Source organism: Denticeps clupeoides, unplaced genomic scaffold (assembly GCF_900700375.1).
Source record: "Denticeps clupeoides unplaced genomic scaffold, fDenClu1.1, whole genome shotgun sequence".
NCBI classification, from domain to species: Eukaryota; Metazoa; Chordata; class Actinopteri; order Clupeiformes; family Denticipitidae; genus Denticeps; species Denticeps clupeoides.
In genome coordinates this window covers 1-20,235 of record NW_021629996.1, presented here as the reverse complement: position 1 = coordinate 20,235, position 20,235 = coordinate 1, and the positions used below count along the sequence as shown (strand labels likewise).

General features: G+C 39.4%; 26 pseudogenes; all 26 read right to left on the bottom strand.

Annotated features, from left to right (window-relative positions):
* Positions 1-80: 80 nt before the first annotated feature.
* LOC114779684 (uncharacterized) lies at positions 81-199 on the bottom strand (annotated as a pseudogene).
* A 161-nt stretch (positions 200-360) lies between these two features.
* On the bottom strand, positions 361-479 carry LOC114779683 (uncharacterized; annotated as a pseudogene).
* An 812-nt stretch (positions 480-1,291) lies between these two features.
* On the bottom strand, positions 1,292-1,410 carry LOC114779709 (uncharacterized; annotated as a pseudogene).
* Positions 1,411-1,572: 162 nt separating this feature from the next.
* LOC114779682 (uncharacterized) lies at positions 1,573-1,691 on the bottom strand (annotated as a pseudogene).
* Positions 1,692-1,852: 161 nt separating this feature from the next.
* On the bottom strand, positions 1,853-1,971 carry LOC114779681 (uncharacterized; annotated as a pseudogene).
* A 531-nt stretch (positions 1,972-2,502) lies between these two features.
* On the bottom strand, positions 2,503-2,621 carry LOC114779665 (uncharacterized; annotated as a pseudogene).
* Positions 2,622-2,781: 160 nt separating this feature from the next.
* Positions 2,782-2,900, bottom strand: LOC114779708 (uncharacterized; annotated as a pseudogene).
* A 161-nt stretch (positions 2,901-3,061) lies between these two features.
* Positions 3,062-3,180, bottom strand: LOC114779707 (uncharacterized; annotated as a pseudogene).
* Positions 3,181-3,341: 161 nt separating this feature from the next.
* Positions 3,342-3,460, bottom strand: LOC114779680 (uncharacterized; annotated as a pseudogene).
* Positions 3,461-3,622: 162 nt separating this feature from the next.
* LOC114779673 (uncharacterized) lies at positions 3,623-3,741 on the bottom strand (annotated as a pseudogene).
* Positions 3,742-4,556: 815 nt separating this feature from the next.
* LOC114779679 (uncharacterized) lies at positions 4,557-4,675 on the bottom strand (annotated as a pseudogene).
* Positions 4,676-4,836: 161 nt separating this feature from the next.
* On the bottom strand, positions 4,837-4,955 carry LOC114779706 (uncharacterized; annotated as a pseudogene).
* Positions 4,956-5,117: 162 nt separating this feature from the next.
* On the bottom strand, positions 5,118-5,236 carry LOC114779658 (uncharacterized; annotated as a pseudogene).
* Positions 5,237-5,398: 162 nt separating this feature from the next.
* Positions 5,399-5,517, bottom strand: LOC114779678 (uncharacterized; annotated as a pseudogene).
* Positions 5,518-5,678: 161 nt separating this feature from the next.
* LOC114779701 (uncharacterized) lies at positions 5,679-5,797 on the bottom strand (annotated as a pseudogene).
* A 162-nt stretch (positions 5,798-5,959) lies between these two features.
* LOC114779672 (uncharacterized) lies at positions 5,960-6,078 on the bottom strand (annotated as a pseudogene).
* Positions 6,079-15,360: 9,282 nt separating this feature from the next.
* Positions 15,361-15,479, bottom strand: LOC114779712 (uncharacterized; annotated as a pseudogene).
* A 160-nt stretch (positions 15,480-15,639) lies between these two features.
* On the bottom strand, positions 15,640-15,758 carry LOC114779705 (uncharacterized; annotated as a pseudogene).
* A 163-nt stretch (positions 15,759-15,921) lies between these two features.
* On the bottom strand, positions 15,922-16,040 carry LOC114779677 (uncharacterized; annotated as a pseudogene).
* A 534-nt stretch (positions 16,041-16,574) lies between these two features.
* LOC114779699 (uncharacterized) lies at positions 16,575-16,693 on the bottom strand (annotated as a pseudogene).
* Positions 16,694-17,134: 441 nt separating this feature from the next.
* Positions 17,135-17,253, bottom strand: LOC114779675 (uncharacterized; annotated as a pseudogene).
* A 532-nt stretch (positions 17,254-17,785) lies between these two features.
* Positions 17,786-17,904, bottom strand: LOC114779703 (uncharacterized; annotated as a pseudogene).
* An 817-nt stretch (positions 17,905-18,721) lies between these two features.
* LOC114779687 (uncharacterized) lies at positions 18,722-18,840 on the bottom strand (annotated as a pseudogene).
* A 160-nt stretch (positions 18,841-19,000) lies between these two features.
* Positions 19,001-19,119, bottom strand: LOC114779702 (uncharacterized; annotated as a pseudogene).
* Positions 19,120-19,280: 161 nt separating this feature from the next.
* On the bottom strand, positions 19,281-19,399 carry LOC114779674 (uncharacterized; annotated as a pseudogene).
* Positions 19,400-19,932: 533 nt separating this feature from the next.
* LOC114779676 (uncharacterized) lies at positions 19,933-20,051 on the bottom strand (annotated as a pseudogene).
* Positions 20,052-20,235: the final 184 nt, after the last annotated feature.

The window sequence follows — 20,235 nt, the reverse complement described above, 5'->3', positions numbered from 1 at the left end:
CAAATTATGATGGAAAAAAGGCAAAAAAAGCTAACAAAGCCATGTAAATACTTTCATTTTAAAAGTTTTTCAATAGTTAAAGCTTACAGCACCTGGTATTCCCATGTAGTCTCCCATCCAAGTACTAACCAGGCCCAAGCCTTCTTAGCTTCTGAGATCAGACAAGATTGGGCATTCTTCAGCTGGTTTGTCCGTACACAAACTCTGCTTGAAAATCTTGAACTTTAAACCAAAGGGCTTTTGAAAACATTATAAAGTGCGAAAACTCCCGCTTTACTGTCAAATTATGATGGAGAAAAGGCAAAAAAAGCTAACAAAGCCATGTAAATACTTTCATTTTAAAAGTTTTTCAATAGTTAAAGCTTACAGCACCTGGTATTCCCATGTAGTCTCCCATCCAAGTACTAACCAGGCCCAAGCCTTCTTAGCTTCTGAGATCAGACAAGATTGGGCATTCTTCAGCTGGTTTGTCCGTACACAAACTCTGCTTGAAAATCTTGAACTTTAAACCAAAGGGGCTTGAACACATATCAAAGAGTGAAAACTCCCGCTTTACTGTCAAATTATGATGGAGAAAAGGCATAAAAGTTGGAGTGGTAAGCTTTTATTTGCAAAACAACAAATAAAGTGCACACCTTCTAGAGGCAATGCAATACTGGGTCGATGAATAAAGCGGATGGAGCAGGCCCTATTGCCGACTCCCTGTTATAAAAATCCGCTTAATATGAAATATCAGATATTAAATTGACATCAGGGTGCGTAGCACCTGAAGGCCGAGGGCTGGAAAACCCCACCTAATCGATTCAGCTCCACCCCACTCCATAGCCAAGCCTGTGAATGATCGTTGTAGAGCACACACAGACAAAGAAACCTGAAGAGAAGTTAAAAAAAAAAAAAAAAAGAAAAAAGGCGGGAAAACATACTAAAGAAAGAAAGTACCCCTTAACTTACTTTAAAAAAGTTAACAAAGTGATGTAAATACTTTCATTTTAAAAGTCTTACAATAGTTAAAGCTTACAGCACCTGGCATTCCCATGTAGTCTCCCATTCAAGTACTAACCAGGCCCAAGCCTTCTTAGCTTCTGAGATCAGACAAGATTGGGCAATCTTCAGCTGGCATTGTCCGTAAGCAAACTCTGCTTGAAAATCTTGGACTTTAAACAAAAGGACTTTGAAAACATTATAAAGTGCGAAAACTCCCGCTTTACTATCAAATTATGATGGAGAAAAGGCAAAAAAAGCTAACAAAGCCATGTAAATACTTTCATTTTAAAAGTTTTTCAATAGTTAAAGCTTACAGCACCTGGCATTCCCATGTAGTCTCCCATCCAAGTACTAACCAGGCCCAAGCCTTCTTAGCTTCTGAGATCAGACAAGATTGGGCATTCTTCAGCTGGTTTGTCCGTACACAAACTCTGCTTGAAAATCTTGAACTTTAAACCAAAAGGGCTTTGAAAACATTATAAAGTGCGAAAACTCCCGCTTTACTATCAAATTATGATGGAAAAAAAGGCAAAAAAAGCTAACAAAGCCATGTAAATACTTTCATTTTAAAAGTTTTTCAATAGTTAAAGCTTACAGCACCTGGTATTCCCATGTAGTCTCCCATCCAAGTACTAACCAGGCCCAAGCCTTCTTAGCTTCTGAGATCAGACAAGATTGGGCATTCTTCAGCTGGTTTGTCCGTACACAAACTCTGCTTGAAAATCTTGAACTTTAAACCAAAAGGGCTTTGAAAACATTATAAAGTGCGAAAACTCCCGCTTTACTATCAAATTATGATGGAGAAAAGGCAAAAAAAGCTAACAAAGCCATGTAAATACTTTCATTTTAAAAGTTTTTCAATAGTTAAAGCTTACAGCACCTGGTATTCCCATGTAGTCTCCCATCCAAGTACTAACCAGGCCCAAGCCTTCTTAGCTTCTGAGATCAGACAAGATTGGGCATTCTTCAGCTGGTTTGTCCGTACACAAACTCTGCTTGAAAATCTTGAACTTTAAACCAAAGGGGCTTGAACACATATCAAAGAGTGAAAACTCCCGCTTTACTGTCAAATTATGATGGAGAAAAGGCATAAAAGTTGGAGTGGTAAGCTTTTATTTGCAAAACAACAAATAAAGTGCACACCTTCTAGAGGCAATGCAATACTGGGTCGATGAATAAAGCGGATGGAGCAGGCCCTATTGCCGACTCCCTGTTATAAAAATCCGCTTAATATGAAATATCAGATATTAAATTGACATCAGGGTGCGTAGCACCTGAAGGCCGAGGGCTGGAAAACCCCACCTAATCGATTCAGCTCCACCCCACTCCATAGCCAAGCCTGTGAATGATCGTTGTAGAGCACACACAGACAAAGAAACCTGAAGAGAAGTTAAAAAAAAAAAAAAAAGAAAAAAGGCGGGAAAACATACTAAAGAAAGAAAGTACCCCTTAACTTACTTTAAAAAAGTTAACAAAGTGATGTAAATACTTTCATTTTAAAAGTCTTACAATAGTTAAAGCTTACAGCACCTGGCATTCCCATGTAGTCTCCCATTCAAGTACTAACCAGGCCCAAGCCTTCTTAGCTTCTGAGATCAGACAAGATTGGGCAATCTTCAGCTGGCATGTCCGTAAGCAAACTCTGCTTGAAAATCTTGGACTTTAAACAAAAGGACTTTGAAAACATTATAAAGTGCGAAAACTCCCGCTTTACTATCAAATTATGATGGAGAAAAGGCAAAAAAAGCTAACAAAGCCATGTAAATACTTTCATTTTAAAAGTTTTTCAATAGTTAAAGCTTACAGCACCTGGCATTCCCATGTAGTCTCCCATCCAAGTACTAACCAGGCCCAAGCCTTCTTAGCTTCTGAGATCAGACAAGATTGGGCATTCTTCAGCTGGTTTGTCCGTACACAAACTCTGCTTGAAAATCTTGAACTTTAAACCAAAAGGGCTTTGAAAACATTATAAAGTGCGAAAACTCCCGCTTTACTATCAAATTATGATGGAGAAAAGGCAAAAAAAGCTAACAAAGCCATGTAAATACTTTCATTTTAAAAGTTTTTCAATAGTTAAAGCTTACAGCACCTGGCATTCCCATGTAGTCTCCCATCCAAGTACTAACCAGGCCCAAGCCTTCTTAGCTTCTGAGATCAGACAAGATTGGGCATTCTTCAGCTGGTTTGTCCGTACACAAACTCTGCTTGAAAATCTTGAACTTTAAACCAAAAGGGCTTTGAAAACATTATAAAGTGCGAAAACTCCCGCTTTACTATCAAATTATGATGGAAAAAAGGCAAAAAAAGCTAACAAAGCCATGTAAATACTTTCATTTTAAAAGTTTTTCAATAGTTAAAGCTTACAGCACCTGGTATTCCCATGTAGTCTCCCATCCAAGTACTAACCAGGCCCAAGCCTTCTTAGCTTCTGAGATCAGACAAGATTGGGCATTCTTCAGCTGGTTTGTCCGTACACAAACTCTGCTTGAAAATCTTGAACTTTAAACCAAAAGGGCTTTGAAAACATTATAAAGTGCGAAAACTCCCGCTTTACTATCAAATTATGATGGAAAAAAAGGCAAAAAAAGCTAACAAAGCCATGTAAATACTTTCATTTTAAAAGTTTTTCAATAGTTAAAGCTTACAGCACCTGGTATTCCCATGTAGTCTCCCATCCAAGTACTAACCAGGCCCAAGCCTTCTTAGCTTCTGAGATCAGACAAGATTGGGCATTCTTCAGCTGGTTTGTCCGTAGACAAACTCTGCTTGAAAATCTTGAACTTTAAACCAAAGGGGCTTGAACACATATCAAAGAGTGAAAACTCCCGCTTTACTGTCAAATTATGATGGAGAAAAGGCATAAAAGTTGGAGTGGTAAGCTTTTATTTGCAAAACAACAAATAAAGTGCACACCTTCTAGAGGCAATGCAATACTGGGTCGATGAATAAAGCGGATGGAGCAGGCCCTATTGCCGACTCCCTGTTATAAAAATCCGCTTAATATGAAATATCAGATATTAAATTGACATCAGGGTGCGTAGCACCTGAAGGCCGAGGGCTGGAAAACCCCACCTAATCGATTTTGCTCCACCCCACTCCATAGCCAAGCCTGTGAATGATCGTTGTAGAGCACACACAGACAAAGAAACCTGAAGAGAAGTTAAAAAAAAAAAAAAAAAAAGAAAAAAGGCGGGAAAACATACTAAAGAAAGAAAGTACCCCTTAACTTACTTTAAAAAAGTTAACAAAGTGATGTAAATACTTTCATTTTAAAAGTCTTACAATAGTTAAAGCTTACAGCACCTGGCATTCCCATGTAGTCTCCCATTCAAGTACTAACCAGGCCCAAGCCTTCTTAGCTTCTGAGATCAGACAAGATTGGGCAATCTTCAGCTGGCATGTCCGTACACAAACTCTGCTTGAAAATCTTGAACTTTAAACCAAAAGGGCTTTGAAAACATTATAAAGTGCGAAAACTCCCGCTTTACTATCAAATTATGATGGAAAAAAAGGCAAAAAAAGCTAACAAAGCCATGTAAATACTTTCATTTTAAAAGTTTTTCAATAGTTAAAGCTTACAGCACCTGGTATTCCCATGTAGTCTCCCATCCAAGTACTAACCAGGCCCAAGCCTTCTTAGCTTCTGAGATCAGACAAGATTGGGCATTCTTCAGCTGGTTTGTCCGTACACAAACTCTGCTTGAAAATCTTGAACTTTAAACCAAAAGGGCTTTGAAAACATTATAAAGTGCGAAAACTCCCGCTTTACTATCAAATTATGATGGAGAAAAGGCAAAAAAAGCTAACAAAGCCATGTAAATACTTTCATTTTAAAAGTTTTTCAATAGTTAAAGCTTACAGCACCTGGCATTCCCATGTAGTCTCCCATCCAAGTACTAACCAGGCCCAAGCCTTCTTAGCTTCTGAGATCAGACAAGATTGGGCATTCTTCAGCTGGTTTGTCCGTACACAAACTCTGCTTGAAAATCTTGAACTTTAAACCAAAAGGGCTTTGAAAACATTATAAAGTGCGAAAACTCCCGCTTTACTATCAAATTATGATGGAAAAAAAGGCAAAAAAAGCTAACAAAGCCATGTAAATACTTTCATTTTAAAAGTTTTTCAATAGTTAAAGCTTACAGCACCTGGTATTCCCATGTAGTCTCCCATCCAAGTACTAACCAGGCCCAAGCCTTCTTAGCTTCTGAGATCAGACAAGATTGGGCACTCTTCAGCTGGTTTGTCCGTACACAAACTCTGCTTGAAAATCTTGAACTTTAAACCAAAAGGGCTTTGAAAACATTATAAAGTGCGAAAACTCCCGCTTTACTATCAAATTATGATGGAAAAAAAGGCAAAAAAAGCTAACAAAGCCATGTAAATACTTTCATTTTAAAAGTTTTTCAATAGTTAAAGCTTACAGCACCTGGTATTCCCATGTAGTCTCCCATCCAAGTACTAACCAGGCCCAAGCCTTCTTAGCTTCTGAGATCAGACAAGATTGGGCATTCTTCAGCTGGTTTGTCCGTACACAAACTCTGCTTGAAAATCTTGAACTTTAAACCAAAGGGCTTTGAAAACATTATAAAGTGCGAAAACTCCCGCTTTACTATCAAATTATGATGGAAAAAAAGGCAAAAAAAGCTAACAAAGCCATGTAAATACTTTCATTTTAAAAGTTTTTCAATAGTTAAAGCTTACAGCACCTGGTATTCCCATGTAGTCTCCCATCCAAGTACTAACCAGGCCCAAGCCTTCTTAGCTTCTGAGATCAGACAAGATTGGGCATTCTTCAGCTGGTTTGTCCATACACAAACTCTGCTTGAAAATCTTGAACTTTAAACCAAAAGGGCTTTGAAAACATTATAAAGTGCGAAAACTCCCGCTTTACTATCAAATTATGATGGAAAAAAAGGCAAAAAAAGCTAACAAAGCCATGTAAATACTTTCATTTTAAAAGTTTTTCAATAGTTAAAGCTTACAGCACCTGGTATTCCCATGTAGTCTCCCATCCAAGTACTAACCAGGCCCAAGCCTTCTTAGCTTCTGAGATCAGACAAGATTGGGCATTCTTCAGCTGGTTTGTCCGTAGACAAACTCTGCTTGAAAATCTTGAACTTTAAACCAAAGGGGCTTGAACACATATCAAAGAGTGAAAACTCCCGCTTTACTGTCAAATTATGATGGAGAAAAGGCATAAAAGTTGGAGTGGTAAGCTTTTATTTGCAAAACAACAAATAAAGTGCACACCTTCTAGAGTGTTAGAGTTGTACGCCGTTCCAACACTTATAAACCAGAGAAGAATGACACGAAGAAGTTGAGCTCTTTTACTTGCAAGGAGAGCGATCAGAGACGACCAATACAGCAGCCTCCAAAAAGCTCTGCCGTCTCTTCCGCTTCCTCTCTTTTTATTCAATAATAGGGCGGTACATTCATCACAGGATCACACCAAATAAGCTTATAATTTGCATGTAGGTTTGTCTCTTTGGTAGACGCTCCATCGCCAAGGTCTTCTTGTTTTTCTTGCTTCTCCGCGGCTGCAGGCCTCCTCTTATCAAGTCGCGGTCATTCTGTTCTGCAAACAGCCTTTAGCCCACCAGTTTCTGGAGAGACTAATGATTCAATGTAGTGCGCATAGTAAAAGGATTAATATAGTTTAATGCATGCGAGATATATATATATGTCAAAAGGATTAATAGAGTTTAATACATGTGGGATATATATGTCAAAAAGGTAGTAAAGGTTAGTAGCATGATAACTTATATACATTTTCCAACATTTCCCCCCTGTTTATCATGAAACAAACCTTGTTCCAATTTTTTTCCCTTAATAATAACAACAATAATAATAGAATAAAGAACAATAAAAAATAGGACTTTTTTTTTTTTTTTTTTTTTTTTTTTTTTTTTTTCTCTTAATAATAATAATAATAGAATAATAGAATAAAGAACAAAAAATAATAGGACTTTTTTTTTTTTTTTTTTTATCTCTTAATAATAACAACAATAATAAAAATAATAAAGAACAATAAAAACAATAGGACTTTTTTTTTTTTTTTTTTTTTTTTTTTTTTTCTTAATAATAACATCAATAATAATAATAGAAAAAATCGTGAGTATAGTGATATATACATATATCTTTTTTTTTTTCTTTTTTTTTTCTTAATAATAACAACAATAATAATAATAGAAAAAATCGTGAGTATAGTGATATATACATATATCTTTTTTTTTTTTTTTTTTTTTTTTTTTTTTTAATAATAACAACAACAATAATAATAATAGAAAAATCGTGAATAAAGAAAATAAAAATAATAGGAAAACATCGTGATTATCACACAGAGTGATAATGCCGTCCTGGACCACATAGGGACTGTAGTACGGTGCTGAGAACAGGCCACATGACGCACCGAATCGAAACCACAATGCAACCAACCAAGCATTCAAGAGAACAAAAACGTGGTGTCGCTGTTCAGGAGAGGACAGAATAAACGCTACCCTGCCGATTCAAAACGTTGCTCCTTTTTTTTTTTTTTTTTTTTTTTTTTTTCATTGAATCAGCAGATTCAAGTCTGCTGAGAGATCCATATTCTACCATCCTATCACCATAAGTCACCATATTTCCGAACGTCGTTTCCAGCCTTATCCAAACAGCACCTTGCCTGATAAATATAGGAAGTTCAGAATTAAAACATCAAAAAGCCTGATAAATTCAGGAAATACAGAATTAAAACAACAAAAAATACATTTAAAACATAATGAGTCAAGCATATGTCCCCCAATATTTCCCCCCTGTTTATCATGTATTGAACTTTTTTTATTTATTTTTTTTCCTATAGTACTTCCCTCTTCCGGTAGGATTTTCGACTATTAGTTCATAAACCGAGCAATACATTTACACTCAAAGGGATGTTGCTTCAATTCTCGAAGATAGATTCTCGGAACAGTTGGCTCAACTGAAAGTCACTGGGCTCCATGGACATCTCAAAGCCCTCATCGTGGATTTTATTTTCCAAGAGCGGGTATAACTGTGTGGGATCAACCTCCCTGGGTGATAAGGCCGTAGTGATGAGACGGTTCACAAGACTGCGCAGACAAGGAATACAACAACATCCACACAAGGTCAGAATTGCTGCAAATACAGCCATAGATGTTAAAACAGATTGAACTAGGGCTTTGTATTTCCCGAATACATTCATCCAGGAATCCCACATCGTAGTTTCCACCCCTGAATGCTCCTTCATCTTCCGGTTGAGGGTGCGCAGGCCGTCAATGGCCAATGTCAGACTGCCTCCTGCAGCTGTGTTGTTTGGTATGAACGAGCAGCATTGCTCTCCAAACACGGCGCAAAACCCCATTTTTCTCAGCCAAGAGCATATCAAGCGCTGTTCTGTTCTGAAAAGCCATTAGGGGAGTGGCGGATAATTGCCCATGCACGGCCTCAAAACCGTCTTGTGTCCAATTTCCTAATTTCTGAACATTGTAATGGATGTAGTTGATCCTGTCTACGTTCTTATTAATCGTACACCACCAACACAAGGTTGATTCTAATCCCGCTGCTATTTGATTTGCTATTTTATATTCGTCAGGCACCCCCCTGGGAACCCCAATTGCATCTATGTAAGTTGGATCTGTTAGCTTCTCCCAGGGCGGGGTTGACCGCTTCGTCTGGTGCCAGTCTGCAGGCACCAGGCTGTCTATTTTGAATAATAGGTTACTTATTGTTGTTGGATATATGGACACTGGTAATAAAAGGGTTACTAAGACACACAACCCGGTGGTGTTTGTGGGCAATCGATCAAACAACCTGATCCCAAACTTGATCCCAACTTCTGCAACGACAATCAATGACATTATTACCTGTAATAATGGTCGTGGCCCCATACAAAGCACGCAATCTTGTTGAGTGACATTAGCTGCTTGCTACACTTAAAGAAGCCAATTGTTGTTTTTACCACATCAAGCATGTATCAATGTTTTTTTTTTTTTTTTAATATAGGCTAAAGCCATATGTAGCTGTACCAGTCCCACCAACCCCCCTGTTGAGACATGTGTTTTCCCATGGGTCAAAATCGCAGCCCATTTGTATGTAGATATGTACATACGTAGATTTATTTTATTATTTTTTTTTTTTCTTAAAAAAATTGTAAATAATAAAAATGAAATTAACAGTTGTCGATAAGGTAACATCCAAATTGCATCAAAAACCCACGTAGAAACACATCCTCAGTCATGCTGAAAATCCAAGACTACCATAGCAGTAACATCCAAAATCCGTTACGCACCCGATTCGTCTTTACTCAAAAATTTGCACCTCCCAAAAATAAATAAAAAAAGAATGCATGAAAAATCAGCTAAAGGACATAGTGAAGGAGAACAGAGGTGATACGGTCACAATTTTGGAGGCCTAATGTGGGTGGGGAGTCTGTTTAAAGCTAAGAGGGCCTGCTCTACATCAGGGTTCCACAGCACCTGAGAAGACATCGATTTATAATGAGTGAGGGCAGTTAAAGGCTTGCTGAACCTTGGAAGAAATACTCAATGGTAGGAACAAAAGGCAATAAATAACAACAACTGTTTTACAGTAATGGATGTGAGGAGTTTGGATGACAGGTCCTTGTCATCTTCCACTAATAATGTGACCCAGAAACAGAAATGTAACAGCAAAAATGCAACTGAAATCCAAACCAAAACTGAGACAATAACCCTATTGCTGTGAATAACAATAATAATAATTATTCTCTAAATGCTCTCGGTCTGGGTTCAAGGAAACAAAAAGTGCACAGCGCAAGTTATAACCAGAATAATGTAGTCATCCCAATGCTACCATTTAAATAAAAAACAATACAGCATCATATCGGTCATTGGCTGGGGCAACACAATGAAATGAAATAAAATCCACAGTACAATATAAATGTGAAGCCTTTTTTTTTTTTTTTTTTTCCAGTCTTCCACTGTTCTTTTTTACATGGCTGCACTAGAATCAACAATGAGAAAAGAAAAAAATCACTTGTCAGAGGGATGCGTATCAGTGTGTTATGTCTTCGTATTCAGCGTGAGTGTCAGTGTAGGTCAGTGTAGGTGTGATGGACCTTATTCAAAGACACAGTAACAGAGGCAAACAGTGCAGCCGTTGGGAAATCTCCCTTCTTAAATAAAATAAAACAACACAAAACCCAGAAAAAAGAACCCAAAGTGTACATACAACAGTACAATATTCATTTAAAATTGCACAGTTTAGATGTAATGTATATATTTTCCCCAGTTTTTCACAAACTTAATTTTAAAACTCTCAGAAAGAAAAGAAAACAAACAAACAAGATACACAAAATGTAAATTCAAAATATTTCCCATATTCCCTTTAAATCTGAATAAGGTGGAGACCCGTTGTAAATCGCTGTGCTGATGCCCAGACGGTAAAATCTATTGCTAAGAGTTCCAAAACAAAACGAGAGAGAGAGATAGATAGGCCCCACACACACACACACACATACCAGAGAGATAAGGTCTGCCAATGCGTGTAGACGCACATACCCACACACACACACACACACACACACACACACAGAGGCTGGAGTGTCTCATCAGAACTCCTGTCCTGCACTTGTATTTTCCTGTAGATGTAACCATTCCCCTATTCCGCCAGTACTGAGCAAATGTATATTGGCTATCAGTATATATAGTAACATCTTTCCCTTTCATTAATTTACAAGCCTCAGTTAGAGCAATTATTTTGGCTGCTTGCGCTGAAAAAGTCGATGGTAAGTTGTCAGCTTTAATCACTGCTGTCACCATGGCGTAGCCCGTTTATGTTTTTCCCAAATAATTTTTCTTTGAAGAGCCATCGATGAATATTACCTCACCCTGAGGCAAGGTTGGTCACTTAAATCTAATCTAGATTTAGCTGTGTGTTCGTGTTATTCTCCGTCATCGGGTAAAGTTAACAATGTGGCTGGGTTAAATGTGGTGCATCGTTCGATAGTGAGATGTGGCTGTGACAGCAACGTGGCCATGCAGGAGAGGTGCCTTGCAGGTGATAAAAAGATCATATTGGTTTGCAGTAGTAAAGCAGCCACTGCATGTGGGACCTTAAGGGTCAGTGGGTGGAATAAAACTATTCCGGCACTTGCTTCTACTGCCATCGACGCCGCTATCACCGCCCTCACACAGTGTGGCATTGTGCGGGCTACACTATCTAATTTGGATGAAAAATATGCTCTCGGTCTTAGTTTGTCTCCATGTTGTTGGCCTAGGACAGAAGTCATATATTTGTCTTTGCAGTCCACCATTTCTATAAACGGTTTACTATAATTTAGCAAGGCTATAGCTAAATTGGAGGTCAGCGCCTGTTTAATATCACAAAAAGCTTTTTCTGCTTCTGACGTCCAATTTAGCGGTGATGTCATTTTCAGGTCTTCAGTGTAAATTAAAGCCGTGAGTGGGGAAGTAATCTCAGCGTAATTTGGTACCCAACTTCTACAATAATTAGTTAATCCTAAGAATGACATCATTTGTTTTTTATTAATTGGTTTTGGCGCCTGTAGGACCGCTGTTTTCCGTTCTTCTAGAATAGTTCTGCCGCCTGCACTGAGGTGGTGACCCAGGTATTTGACTTGTGGATTCCACAATTGCAATTTGTTTTTACTAACTTTGTGCCCCTCTATAGCTAGGTGATTTAAGAGGGCCACAGTGTCGTTTTTACATGCATCTAGACTCGGAGAAGCCACTAATATATCATCAACGTAAAGTAGAATCTGACTTCCCCCCGGTGGTTGAAATTTGGACATGCTGGCATGCATGGCTTGGGAATATATAGTAGGGCTTTCGCAATAGCCCTGGGGAAGCCTAGTATAGGTGTATCGTTTCCCCTTAAATGTAAAAGCGAACCAAAATTGGCTGTCTGGGTCTATGGGAATGGAGAAAAAGGCATTACTAATGTCGACCACAGTAAATATTTGCGCATCTGGTCTTTAGAATTTGGAATTTAGTAATGTGTGTGGGTCAGGCACACACGGAGCTCGCTGTACTACTGCAGCATTTACTGCCTGCAGATCCTGCACCATTCTCCATCCCACCGAGGGAGCTTGCTTTTTCACCGGGAATATAGGTATATTGCAGGGGGAATAATCTCTCTCTATAATAACCCCTGCTTGCTGTAAGTCACGTATCACTGGTGTTATGCCTTCTAGTGTGTCAGGTTTAAGCGGATATTGTCTTATGCAAGGCCGATATTCTGTTTTGGGTCTGACTTGTACCGGCAAAATTCCTTTTATCAGTCCTACATCAGACGGTCCTTGTGACCACAATGATTGAGTGATTTGTGCTAGTTCATCTTCATCTTCTTCAGTGAGCAGAAAATGTCACTGGTTTCTGGATGTACTCCAGTCTTGGTCTGTATTGTCCAATACAGCCATTTCCAAATTATGCTCTAATTTGTCCCACATGTCTGCCCAAATCCGTTGCGCTGTCACCTTCTTGAACTATGGTGCCCAACGACTTCCAACTCCTCTCTCTGTTTTTATACTGTGAGATGTGCGGTGGATACCAACCCGGAGCATTGCTAGGTAAAGCGACCCCCGCCACCACGTTACCTTGCCCGTCCGAGTAAACATAAAGAATGACTATGGTTGTTGGCGTGAGTCGTGACAATTTCTTTTCGTATATTGGATCAGGTCAAGGAGAGTTTTTATACCACATGGTAACATGTAGTTCGTCAGAGGGCATGAGCTCCACACCTGTTACGGAGTGGAGACGAGTGCCAAACCTAATTTAAGTAAGCCGTCTCTTCCCAGCAAATTAACAGGGCATTCTGGGATAAAAAGGATGGACACGTTTTACATGATGTTCCTTTGGGGTCTCTCACCCAAACTGGTTTAGAAGCAGTGACTATTGTTGTACCCCCGTTTACTGATCTCCCTACTACTCCCTACTAATTCTTCTCCTCCAGTCATGCCGTGTTATCTCCCGGCCCTGCTAGAGTCTCTGGCTATGTGCCCAGCCTTCCCACAGGACCAGCAGCCTGCTCTCCATTGGCCCTGTGTGTTCCACCCTCGTCCTTGGACACCCCCTCTTCTTCTTCCCCTGCGTCCTCCCTGTCTCCCTCTGCCTCCGCCTCCATGGTAAAATGTGTCTGTATGTGTAAAATGTGTTTTCCCAAAAGGTGTCAATTTTTTTTAGAGGTTTGTCTTTTCCTTTTAGTTCTTATCAGTTTGTCTATGTGCATGGCGTGGATATGCCATATCCCATATCCAGATACAGGGGAGGAGCTGCAGGCACAGAGGGAAGCGCTGGTGGCTGCACTAGCGGCCCCCATTGCCCCCTCCTCCCCTACTCCTTCCTCGTCAGCCCTACGCATCCCTTCCCTCTGACTTCCCCTACTTCCAGTTTCTTCATGGTCTTCTTTGCGGAGAAACAGAATAGTTTTCTCCACTTCCATCAATTTAACTGCCTGATCCTCTCTCTCCCTTTCCTCCTCACGTGCTGCATTCTCTCTAGCCTGTCTTATCTTCCTCTCCCCTTCTTCTCTCTTTCCTGCTATCTTTATCCACTGTGTTAAAGCCTCAACCCCTTCTCGCTTCATTTGCTTCTCCTTATTTTTACATGTATGTTTTATGACTCCCTGTAACTCAATTAGGCTTTTTACTCTCAATTGTCCATCAAACCCGTATTTTGTTATCCATTTATCTAACGGATTCATCTTTTGTCTTTTCCCTTTTTAGTTCTTCTTTCGGTTCTGGTTTACTGGATCTCTTACCCATTTTGACCTAAATTTTGACCAGTGTGTTGTACCTGGGGTATCCTAAAACACTGGTATTTGTTCACAGGACAGCGTATCAAAATTCCTCTCGTGGTGTATTTCACTTCTACCTCAAATCATTTGGGGTGGAAATACCTTGCCTCTGCGTCCACGAGGGGTCGCTGTTTCCTTCCCTGTGAGGTTTTGTATGGAGTGTCCGTCTAGTGACTTTCACCCCCACTCATCCACACACTCACACCCGCGCGCACTCTCATACACCTGTATGAGTTTTAAATCACTTATTTTACTATTGAACGTTCCTTTTCACTGACAGAGGAGTCCGTCCTCCCCGCGGATTTTAACCCTTTACGGGAGGGGTCCGCCCCCCCACGGAATTTAACTGTCTTTGTTACCTGCCAGAGTCTAGAATACCCAGGGTTTGTTTCCTTTAAGTAACCTCTTGTTACTCTTGTAACCTCTTGTTACCTCTTGTAACCTCTTGTAACCTCTTGTTACCATTCATTCCATTTCTTTTAAACAGAAGTCAACTTACCCCCGTGCCTTCTCTCACTCGTAAGATTCCGTCAACCTCCAGATCCCAACTGACGGTCGGCCTCCCAGTCCCCAAAGGGGTCTGTCTCTGACCCCTACTAAGGAGTCAGCCTTGGCCAAGGATTTCCTGGTATCCGTCCCGTCCGCTGGAGTCCTTTGGTGTCTTGGAATCCGGCTCGAAGGACCAATAAAATGTTAGAGTTGTACGCCGTTCCAACACTTATAAACCAGAGAAGAATGACACGAAGAAGTTGAGCTCTTTTACTTGCAAGGAGAGCGATCAGAGACGACCAATACAGCAGCCTCCAAAAAGCTCTGCCGTCTCTTCCGCTTCCTCTCTTTTTATTCAATAATAGGGCGGTACATTCATCACAGGATCACACCAAATAAGCTTATAATTTGCATGTAGGTTTGTCTCTTTGGTAGACGCTCCATCGCCAAGGTCTTCTTGTTTTTCTTGCTTCTCCGCGGCTGCAGGCCTCCTCTTATCAAGTCGCGGTCATTCTGTTCTGCAAACAGCCTTTAGCCCACCAGTTTCTGGAGAGACTAATGATTCAATGTAGTGCGCATAGTAAAAGGATTAATATAGTTTAATGCATGCGAGATATATATATATGTCAAAAGGATTAATAGAGTTTAATACATGTGGGATATATATGTCAAAAAGGTAGTAAAGGTTAGTAGCATGATAACTTATATACATTTTCCAACATAGAGGCAATGCAATACTGGGTCGATGAATAAAGAGGATGGAGCAGGCCCTATTGCCGACTCCCTGTTATAAAAAATCCGCTTAATATGAAATATCAGATATTAAATTGACATCAGGGTGCGTAGCACCTGAAGGCCGAGGGCTGGAAAACCCCACCTAATCGATTCAGCTCCACCCCACTCCATAGCCAAGCCTGTGAATGATCGTTGTAGAGCACACACAGACAAAGAAACCTGAAGAGAAGTTAAAAAAAAAAAAAAAAAAAAAGAAAAAAGGCGGGAAAACATACTAAAGAAAGAAAGTACCCCTTAACTTACTTTAAAAAAGTTAACAAAGTGATGTAAATACTTTCATTTTAAAAGTCTTACAATAGTTAAAGCTTACAGCACCTGGCATTCCCATGTAGTCTCCCATTCAAGTACTAACCAGGCCCAAGCCTTCTTAGCTTCTGAGATCAGACAAGATTGGGCAATCTTCAGCTGGCATGTCCGTAAGCAAACTCTGCTTGAAAATCTTGGACTTTAAACAAAAGGACTTTGAAAACATTATAAAGTGCGAAAACTCCCGCTTTACTATCAAATTATGATGGAGAAAAGGCAAAAAAAGCTAACAAAGCCATGTAGATACTTTCATTTTAAAAGTTTTTCAATAGTTAAAGCTTACAGCACCTGGCATTCCCATGTAGTCTCCCATCCAAGTACTAACCAGGCCCAAGCCTTCTTAGCTTCTGAGATCAGACAAGATTGGGCATTCTTCAGCTGGTTTGTCCGTACACAAACTCTGCTTGAAAATCTTGAACTTTAAACCAAAAGGGCTTTGAAAACATTATAAAGTGCGAAAACTCCCGCTTTACTATCAAATTATGATGGAAAAAAAGGCAAAAAAAAGCTAACAAAGCCATGTAAATACTTTCATTTTAAAAGTTTTTCAATAGTTAAAGCTTACAGCACCTGGTATTCCCATGTAGTCTCCCATCCAAGTACTAACCAGGCCCAAGCCTTCTTAGCTTCTGAGATCAGACAAGATTGGGCATTCTTCAGCTGGTTTGTCCGTACACAAACTCTGCTTGAAAATCTTGAACTTTAAACCAAAGGGGCTTGAACACATATCAAAGAGTGAAAACTCCCGCTTTACTGTCAAATTATGATGGAGAAAAGGCATAAAAGTTGGAGTGGTAAGCTTTTATTTGCAAAACAACAAATAAAGTGCACACCTTCTAGAGGCAATGCAATACTGGGTCGATGAATAAAGCGGATGGAGCAGGCCCTATTGCCGACTCCCTGTTATAAAAATCCGCTTAATATGAAATATCAGATATTAAATTGACATCAGGGTGCGTAGCACCTGAAGGCCGAGGGCTGGAAAACCCCACCTAATCGATTCAGCTCCACCCCACTCCATAGCCAAGCCTGTGAATGATCGTTGTAGAGCACACACAGACAAAGAAACCTGAAGAGAAGTTAAAAAAAAAAAAAAAAAAAGAAAAAAGGCGGGAAAACATACTAAAGAAAGAAAGTACCCCTTAACTTACTTTAAAAAAGTTAACAAAGTGATGTAAATACTTTCATTTTAAAAGTCTTACAATAGTTAAAGCTTACAGCACCTGGCATTCCCATGTAGTCTCCCATTCAAGTACTAACCAGGCCCAAGCCTTCTTAGCTTCTGAGATCAGACAAGATTGGGCAATCTTCAGCTGGCATGTCCGTAAGCAAACTCTGCTTGAAAATCTTGGACTTTAAACAAAAGGACTTTGAAAACATTATAAAGTGCGAAAACTCCCGCTTTACTATCAAATTATGATGGAGAAAAGGCAAAAAAAGCTAACAAAGCCATGTAAATACTTTCATTTTAAAAGTTTTTCAATAGTTAAAGCTTACAGCACCTGGCATTCCCATGTAGTCTCCCATTCAAGTACTAACCAGGCCCAAGCCTTCTTAGCTTCTGAGATCAGACAAGATTGGGCATTCTTCAGCTGGTTTGTCCGTACACAAACTCTGCTTGAAAATCTTGAACTTTAAACCAAAAGGGCTTTGAAAACATTATAAAGTGCGAAAACTCCCGCTTTACTATCAAATTATGATGGAAAAAAAGGCAAAAAAAGCTAACAAAGCCATGTAAATACTTTCATTTTAAAAGTTTTTCAATAGTTAAAGCTTACAGCACCTGGTATTCCCATGTAGTCTCCCATCCAAGTACTAACCAGGCCCAAGCCTTCTTAGCTTCTGAGATCAGACAAGATTGGGCATTCTTCAGCTGGTTTGTCCGTACACAAACTCTGCTTGAAAATCTTGAACTTTAAACCAAAGGGGCTTGAACACATATCAAAGAGTGAAAACTCCCGCTTTACTGTCAAATTATGATGGAGAAAAGGCATAAAAGTTGGAGTGGTAAGCTTTTATTTGCAAAACAACAAATAAAGTGCACACCTTCTAGAGGCAATGCAATACTGGGTCGATGAATAAAGCGGATGGAGCAGGCCCTATTGCCGACTCCCTGTTATAAAAATCCGCTTAATATGAAATATCAGATATTAAATTGACATCAGGGTGCGTAGCACCTGAAGGCCGAGGGCTGGAAAACCCCACCTAATCGATTCAGCTCCACCCCACTCCATAGCCAAGCCTGTGAATGATCGTTGTAGAGCACACACAGACAAAGAAACCTGAAGAGAAGTTAAAAAAAAAAAAAAAAAGAAAAAAGGCGGGAAAACATACTAAAGAAAGAAAGTACCCCTTAACTTACTTTAAAAAAGTTAACAAAGTGATGTAAATACTTTCATTTTAAAAGTCTTACAATAGTTAAAGCTTACAGCACCTGGCATTCCCATGTAGTCTCCCATCCAAGTACTAACCAGGCCCAAGCCTTCTTAGCTTCTGAGATCAGACAAGATTGGGCATTCTTCAGCTGGTTTGTCCGTACACAAACTCTGCTTGAAAATCTTGAACTTTAAACCAAAAGGGCTTTGAAAACATTATAAAGTGCGAAAACTCCCGCTTTACTATCAAATTATGATGGAGAAAAAGGCAAAAAAAGCTAACAAAGCCATGTAAATACTTTCATTTTAAAAGTTTTTCAATAGTTAAAGCTTACAGCACCTGGTATTCCCATGTAGTCCTCCCATCCAAGTACTAACCAGGCCCAAGCCTTCTTAGCTTCTGAGATCAGACAAGATTGGGCATTCTTCAGCTGGTTTGTCCGTACACAAACTCTGCTTGAAAATCTTGAACTTTAAACCAAAGGGGCTTGAACACATATCAAAGAGTGAAAACTCCCGCTTTACTGTCAAATTATGATGGAGAAAAGGCATAAAGTTGGAGTGGTAAGCTTTTATTTGCAAAACAACAAATAAAGTGCACACCTTCTAGAGGCAATGCAATACTGGGTCGATGAATAAAGCGGATGGAGCAGGCCCTATTGCCGACTCCCTGTTATAAAAATCCGCTTAATATGAAATATCAGATATTAAATTGACATCAGGGTGCGTAGCACCTGAAGGCCGAGGGCTGGAAAACCCCACCTAATCGATTCAGCTCCACCCCACTCCATAGCCAAGCCTGTGAATGATCGTTGTAGAGCACACACAGACAAAGAAACCTGAAGAGAAGTTAAAAAAAAAAAAAAAAAAAAAGAAAAAAGGCGGGAAAACATACTAAAGAAAGAAAGTACCCCTTAACTTACTTTAAAAAAGTTAACAAAGTGATGTAAATACTTTCATTTTAAAAGTCTTACAATAGTTAAAGCTTACAGCACCTGGCATTCCCATGTAGTCTCCCATTCAAGTACTAACCAGGCCCAAGCCTTCTTAGCTTCTGAGATCAGACAAGATTGGGCAATCTTCAGCTGGCATGTCCGTAAGCAAACTCTGCTTGAAAATCTTGGACTTTAAACAAAAGGACTTTGAAAACATTATAAAGTGCGAAAACTCCCGCTTTACTATCAAATTATGATGGAGAAAAGGCAAAAAAAGCTAACAAAGCCATGTAAATACTTTCATTTTAAAAGTTTTTCAATAGTTAAAGCTTACAGCACCTGGCATTCCCATGTAGTCTCCCATCCAAGTACTAACCAGGCCCAAGCCTTCTTAGCTTCTGAGATCAGACAAGATTGGGCATTCTTCAGCTGGTTTGTCCGTACACAAACTCTGCTTGAAAATCTTGAACTTTAAACCAAAAGGGCTTTGAAAACATTATAAAGTGCGAAAACTCCCGCTTTACTATCAAATTATGATGGAGAAAAGGCAAAAAAAGCTAACAAAGCCATGTAAATACTTTCATTTTAAAAGTTTTTCAATAGTTAAAGCTTACAGCACCTGGTATTCCCATGTAGTCTCCCATCCAAGTACTAACCAGGCCCAAGCCTTCTTAGCTTCTGAGATCAGACAAGATTGGGCATTCTTCAGCTGGTTTGTCCGTACACAAACTCTGCTTGAAAATCTTGAACTTTAAACCAAAGGGGCTTGAACACATATCAAAGAGTGAAAACTCCCGCTTTACTGTCAAATTATGATGGAGAAAAGGCATAAAAGTTGGAGTGGTAAGCTTTTATTTGCAAAACAACAAATAAAGTGCACACCTTCTAGAGGCAATGCAATACTGGGTCGATGAATAAGCGGATGGAGCAGGCCCTATTGCCGACTCCCTGTTATAAAAATCCGCTTAATATGAAATATCAGATATTAAATTGACATCAGGGTGCGTAGCACCTGAAGGCCGAGGGCTGGAAAACCCCACCTAATCGATTCAGCTCCACCCCACTCCATAGCCAAGCCTGTGAATGATCGTTGTAGAGCACACACAGACAAAGAAACCTGAAGAGAAGTTAAAAAAAAAAAAAAAAAAAGAAAAAAGGCGGGAAAACATACTAAAGAAAGAAAGTACCCCTTAACTTACTTTAAAAAAGTTAACAAAGTGATGTAAATACTTTCATTTTAAAAGTCTTACAATAGTTAAAGCTTACAGCACCTGGCATTCCCATGTAGTCTCCCATTCAAGTACTAACCAGGCCCAAGCCTTCTTAGCTTCTGAGATCAGACAAGATTGGGCAATCTTCAGCTGGCATGTCCGTAAGCAAACTCTGCTTGAAAATCTTGGACTTTAAACAAAAGGACTTTGAAAACATTATAAAGTGCGAAAACTCCCGCTTTACTATCAAATTATGATGGAGAAAAGGCAAAAAAAGCTAACAAAGCCATGTAAATACTTTCATTTTAAAAGTTTTTCAATAGTTAAAGCTTACAGCACCTGGCATTCCCC